The sequence below is a fragment of the Macrotis lagotis genome, chromosome 4, assembly GCF_037893015.1.
Source record: "Macrotis lagotis isolate mMagLag1 chromosome 4, bilby.v1.9.chrom.fasta, whole genome shotgun sequence".
Classification (NCBI taxonomy): Eukaryota; Metazoa; Chordata; class Mammalia; order Peramelemorphia; family Peramelidae; genus Macrotis; species Macrotis lagotis.
The window spans coordinates 7902566-7908565 of NC_133661.1; positions in this window are offsets into that span (position 1 = coordinate 7902566).

The window sequence follows — 6000 nt, forward strand, 5'->3', positions numbered from 1 at the left end:
GATATACATTTGAAAAAGAAAGATCATCAAGAATTAAAATAAGGAGCTGAAGAAGGCTGCTTCAGGAGAATTTAAAGAGGTGGGAATAGCAATCATGATCTCAGATAAAGAAAAAGGGGTTGGGGATTAAAAGAAATAATAAAAGAGACTCTATTTTGCCAAAAACTATAATAGAAAATGAATTGATATCATTATTAAACATATTTACACCAAATGACATACCATCCACATTCTTGAAGAAAAAATTGAAAGACTTACAGGAGAACAGTGGAATAAGACTAGGTGTAATTGCAAGAAATGATTAAAGTAATCTGCTGTTTGATAAACCCGAAGAGTCCACCTATTGAGATAAAAACTCTCTCTTCGATAAAAACTTCTGCAAAAATTGGAAGTTAGTTTGGAAGAAACTTAGATTAGACCAACACCTCACACCCTATACCAAGATAAGATCCAAATGGATACAGGATTTAGACATAAAAAACAAGATTATAAGCAAACTAGAAGATCAAGGACTAGTTTCCCTGTCAGATCTATAGAAAGGGGAGCAGTTTATGAGCAAGGAAGAGATGGAGAACATCACTAAAAACAAACTAGAGGATTTTGATTACATTAAATGAAAAAGTTTTTGTACAGACAAAACCACTGTAACCAAGATCAAAAGAAATGTAGTAAACTGGGAAACAATCTTTACAAGTAGTATTTCTGACAAAGGACTCATTTCTAAAATATACAGAGAACTGAGTCAAATTTTAAAAAAAAGCCATTCCCCAATTGACAAATGGTCAAAGGATACACAAAGGCAATTTTCAGATGAGGAGGTCAAAGTGATCCATAGTCATATGAAAAATTGCTCTAGATAATTACCTATTAGAGAAATGCAAATTAAAGTGTCTCTGAGGTACCACCTCACACCTCTCAGATTGGCCAATATGACCAGAACAGACAGTGATCATTGTTGGAAGGAAAATGGGAAATCTGAGACACTAATACATTGTTGGTGGAGCTGTGAACTCATCCAACCTCTCTGGAGAACAGTCTGGAGCTATGCCCAAAGGGCAACAAAAATGTACATACCCTATGATCCAGCAATATTACTGCTGAGTCTATACCCTGAAGAGATCATTTAAAAGGGTAAAACCATCACTTGTACAAAAATATTCATAACTGCCCTGTTTGTGGTGGAAAATAATTGGAAATCAAGTAAATGTCCTTCAGTTGGGGAGTGGCTTAGCAAACTGTGGTCTGTGTATGTCATGGAACACTATTGTTCTATTAGAAACCAGGAGGGTCAGGAATTCAGGGAAGCCTGGAGGGATTTACATGGACTGATACTGAGTGAGATAAGCAGAACCAGAAAAACATTGCACACCCCAGCAGTAAAATGGGGGTGATGATCAACCTTGATGGACTTGTTCATTCCATGAGTGCAACAATCAGGGACCATTTGGGGCTGTCTGTGATGGAGAATACCATCTGTATCCAGAGAAAGAACTGTGGAGTTTGAACAAAGACCAAGGACTATTACCTTTAATTTAGAAAAAAAAATCCGATATCTTATTGTCTGATCTTGCTATCACTTATACTTTATGCTTCTTCCTTAAGGATATGATTTCTCTCTCATCACATTCAATTTGGATCAATGTAGACCATGGAAACAATGTAAAGACTGGCAGATTGCCTTCTGTGGGGGGTGGGGGGAAGGAAGTAAGATTAGGGGAAAATTGTAAAACTCAAAATAAATAAAATCTTTTAAAAAAAAGAAAGACTTATAGGAGGAAATAGACAGTATAACATAGAGGAACTTCAATTTACCTTTCTCAGATATAGCTAAAATAAAATATAGTATTCTGGGTATGAACAACAAGATGGTAGATTAGATAATTTCTCTTATTCTGCTGATCCCTCAAACTTCTCCAAAACAAAAATTACATGCCAAATACAAAATAATTTTTTGTGGTCTAGGACACTCAGAATTCAAAGTGAAAAAAGTCTTGAAACCTGGGATCTGATGCTCAGTGACCTGAGTTTACCCTGTACTTCTTTCCAATTTCCCATGCTGCTTACTGAGAAACCTCACTAGCAGATCCAAGGGCACAACACAGACTTACATAAAAACCGGCCTCTGTACTCTTCCCTTTCTAATGCCATAGAAAACCAGCTTTAGGCCACAAGACTTTCTACTCTGACCACAGCTTTTCAGGATCAAAAAACCTGCTGGGGGTTGAAATCCAGAAGCACCACTAGTGCTAGGGGAAATTGACTCCAAGAGCCAGAAAAAGCAAGTTCTGAAACTGCTGATACTAGGTCAAAAAACTAAGGAACAGAAGGCATAGTTCAGGTCATCATCAAGATAGGACATTGTATGCCACCAAGTCTTAGGCAAGGGAACAAGATGCAGCAAGGGTCACCTCCACCACCCAAAAGTCAGTTGGGGCAAAGACCTAGTCTGGTGAACCATGAATTGCCCAGTGTGGGGTAGAGGTTGAAATGTTTTAACCTCCAGACCATAAAGAAACCATAATCAGGAGTGAGTCAGAAATGGAAGACAAGAAAAATAAGGGGATAATTTTTTTTGGCCGCCAAATTCCACCAAAAATTCACATTGTTTGCAGTTCAGATGACTCTCTTCTAAGCCTTACCTCCTCCACTCATAACTGACCTCTCTTTATTTCCATGTCAAAAGGTGGGGGGGGGGGGGAATTCTAAAATTATCTAGAAGTATCTAAAAATCCCAGGAGGAAGAAATTCTAAAGACCTTGAACATAATTAGATAAGCCAATGAGAAAAATCACAATTGAATTAATATAGTCTTTTGGGTTCTTTGGGAGGTTGATCCCCAGATATTTTATGCATGTGATTATTTAAAATGCAAGTTCTCTTTCTATCATTTCTTCTTGTGTTTTGTGTATATACATATATACATATATATATATATATATGTAAAACTGCTATTGATTTTTAAGTAATTTATTTTGTAACCCACAACTTTGCTGAAGTTATTAATTTATCTAAATTAGTATCTCTGATTTTGGAATTTTCCAAATAAATCATCCTATCATTGGTAATCAGGGACATTTTTGTCTCTACTTATCTTTATTCCTTAATTCCTTTATTTTGCCTTACTGCTAGCATTTCCAGAATTATATCAAATAATAGTGAAGATAGCAGGCATCCTTGATTCACTCCTGTATTTTCAGGAAAAGGCTGTAGTGTACACATATATACATATATGCATATGCATATATGCTTTCAGTTTGGGGTAGATTTATTTTATGATATTAAAAAGGCCTTCTTAAGCCTTTAATTTTAGGGTTTTTAGCATGAAAGCATATTGTACTTTGCCAAAGGCTTTTTCTGTGTCTATTGAAATGATCATGTAGTTTGGGAAGTTTGGATTTTAAAAATGATTAATTATATTAATTATATTGACTATTTTCCTAATGTTGAGCTAGGCTTGCATTCTTGGTATAAATATTACTTGATCATAATGATGATTTCTTCTGTAAATCTCTGTAATAAATTTTGTTTACTTTTTTGAATCAATGTTCATCAATTATATTAACCTATTGTTTTATTTTATCTTTTTTTCTGCTTTTGATATTAGAACTATATTTGTCCCACTAAAGGATTCTGGTAGGCTTTTTCTTTCTTAATTTTTGAGAGTAGTTTAAGAAGTAGGGTGCTAACTTCATTAAAAGTTTGTTAAAATATTCTTGTGAATCTCTAAGATCTAGAAATTTTTTTCCAGGTAATTGTTTTATAGCTAAATCTATTTCCCTTTCTAGATCATTTTTATCTAAAATTTGTATCTAGTTTTCTGATAGTTTCAGTGTTTTGTAATTTTGAAGATATTCTTCTATTTCCTTGTTGTTTTCAGTTTTGTTAGCTGATAATAGGGCACAACATGTTCTGATTATTCTTTTTATTCTGATATTGGTGTGATTTGACCATGTTCATTTGCAATTTTAATGGTTTGATTTTTCTGCTTATTTTTAATTGTGGTTAAGAATTTATCAATTTATCAATTTTTCTAGTCATTTCAAAGTACCAGGTTTTAGTTTTATTTATTAATTTATGGTGTTTTATTGTTTCCAGTTTATCAATTTCCCATCTATTTTATTAACTTTATTGCTTATTAATGTTTTGTTTATTTTTCTAATTTTAATGCCTATTAATTTCTTCTTTTTCTATTATGTTAATGTATAATTTTAAGAATGTGATTCCCCCAGCCAAGCACTACTTTAACTACATTCCAGAAATTTTGGTACATTGTTTCATCATTATCATTTGCCTATACATAGTTTTTAATCATTTCTCTAATTTGTTCTTTGACCCACCCATTATTTTAGACTTTATTATTGTCTCCATTTCAATCTGTATCTTTTGTTTGTGGCTCCTGACCAGTTTCTATTCTTTTGCATTATTGTTTGTAAAGCTTGTATGGGTTATTTCTGCCTGTTTACATTTGTTCACAATATCTCTGTATCCTAATACATACTCCATCTTTATAAAGTTTTATGTGGATCAAGATGGGAGAGAAGAGGCAGGAACTCAAACCAAATTCCCTTTCCAAAACTTTAAATAATGCCACAAAAGGATAGGCTGAAGCAAATTTGCAGCCTAAGACAACTTAGAAGGCCAGCAGGAAAGATCTGTCACTTCAGGGTAAGAGGAGTAACACCAGGCATATTCCCACAAGTCTTATCTCAGCAAAACAACAGTTCTTGTAGACAAATGAATCAGCAATGGGCAACAAATTCTTCCAGAATTCTCAATCCAGAGGTGGTAAACCAGTCAACCATTGATCAGAAGATTTTTGGGCTCCCTTTCCTAGCACTAAACCAAGATCTTGTTGCCTTGTCTATACTTGGATCTGGGTCACAGTCCTAGGTTTCAATTTTAGGGCAAAGAAGAGCATCAACACACCAGAGCTTGTGGCCAAAGGAGAGCTGGAACCATGATCAGAGTTCCAGGCTAGAACAAATGACTTGTGGTTACTTACAGACCAGAGCATAGACCATGAGTATAGAAAACATGTCAGTCCTTAGATCAGGCCAACTTGGAAGAACTGAAAGCTTTACAGACTCCCAAGAAGTACCTCTAAAAAAACTACACCAAAAATTTGAAACTTGGTACAGTGCCTCCTTTAGCAAAGGAGCAGAACCCAACTTCAATATAAAGCTAAATGTTAAGGACTACATTGGGGGGAAGAGTAAATAACAACACCAAAAATGATCCTGACCATAAAAAGTTACTATGGTGACAGGGAAGCTCAAAACACAAATTCAGAAGACAATTGAATCAATAGAATCAAAATTACTGCAAAACAATCAAAGAAAGCTGCAAAGTATCAAAAAAAATGTGAATTACTCATGACCTGGAAGAGCTCCAAAAGTATTTTGAAAATCAAATAAAAGAAGAAGAAAATTGGAAAAAAGAAATGATTGATGCAAGAGAATTATGGAAAAAATTCAAGGAAGGAGGCACAAAAATAATGAAGGAACTAACACCTTAAAAACAGAATGGTCAAGTTGTAAAAGAGGCACACAAATTCAGGGAAGAGAAGTCCTTAAAAAGTAGAATTGATCAAATGGAAAAAAGATGCACAAAAGGCCAATGAAGAAAATTATTCCTTGAAAATTGCAATTAGGCAAGTAGAGGTTAATGATTCCATGAGACATAAAGAAACAATAACACAAAATAAAAAAATGTAAAATAGAAGGAAATGTGAAATATTTCACTAGAACACTAACTAATCGGCAAAACAGATCAAGAAGAAAGAATCTAAGATATGTTGGATTACCTGAAAGCCATGATTTAAGAAAAGCATCTAGGCTTCATATGTCAAGAAATTATTAAGGAAAATTGCTGTAATATTCTCACACTAGGAAGTAAAATAGAAATGGGAAAAAAATCCACTGACTATTGTCTGAAAAAGATTGCAAAATAAAAACTCCAAGAAATATTATAGTTAAATTCCAGGCCTTCCAAGTCAAGGAG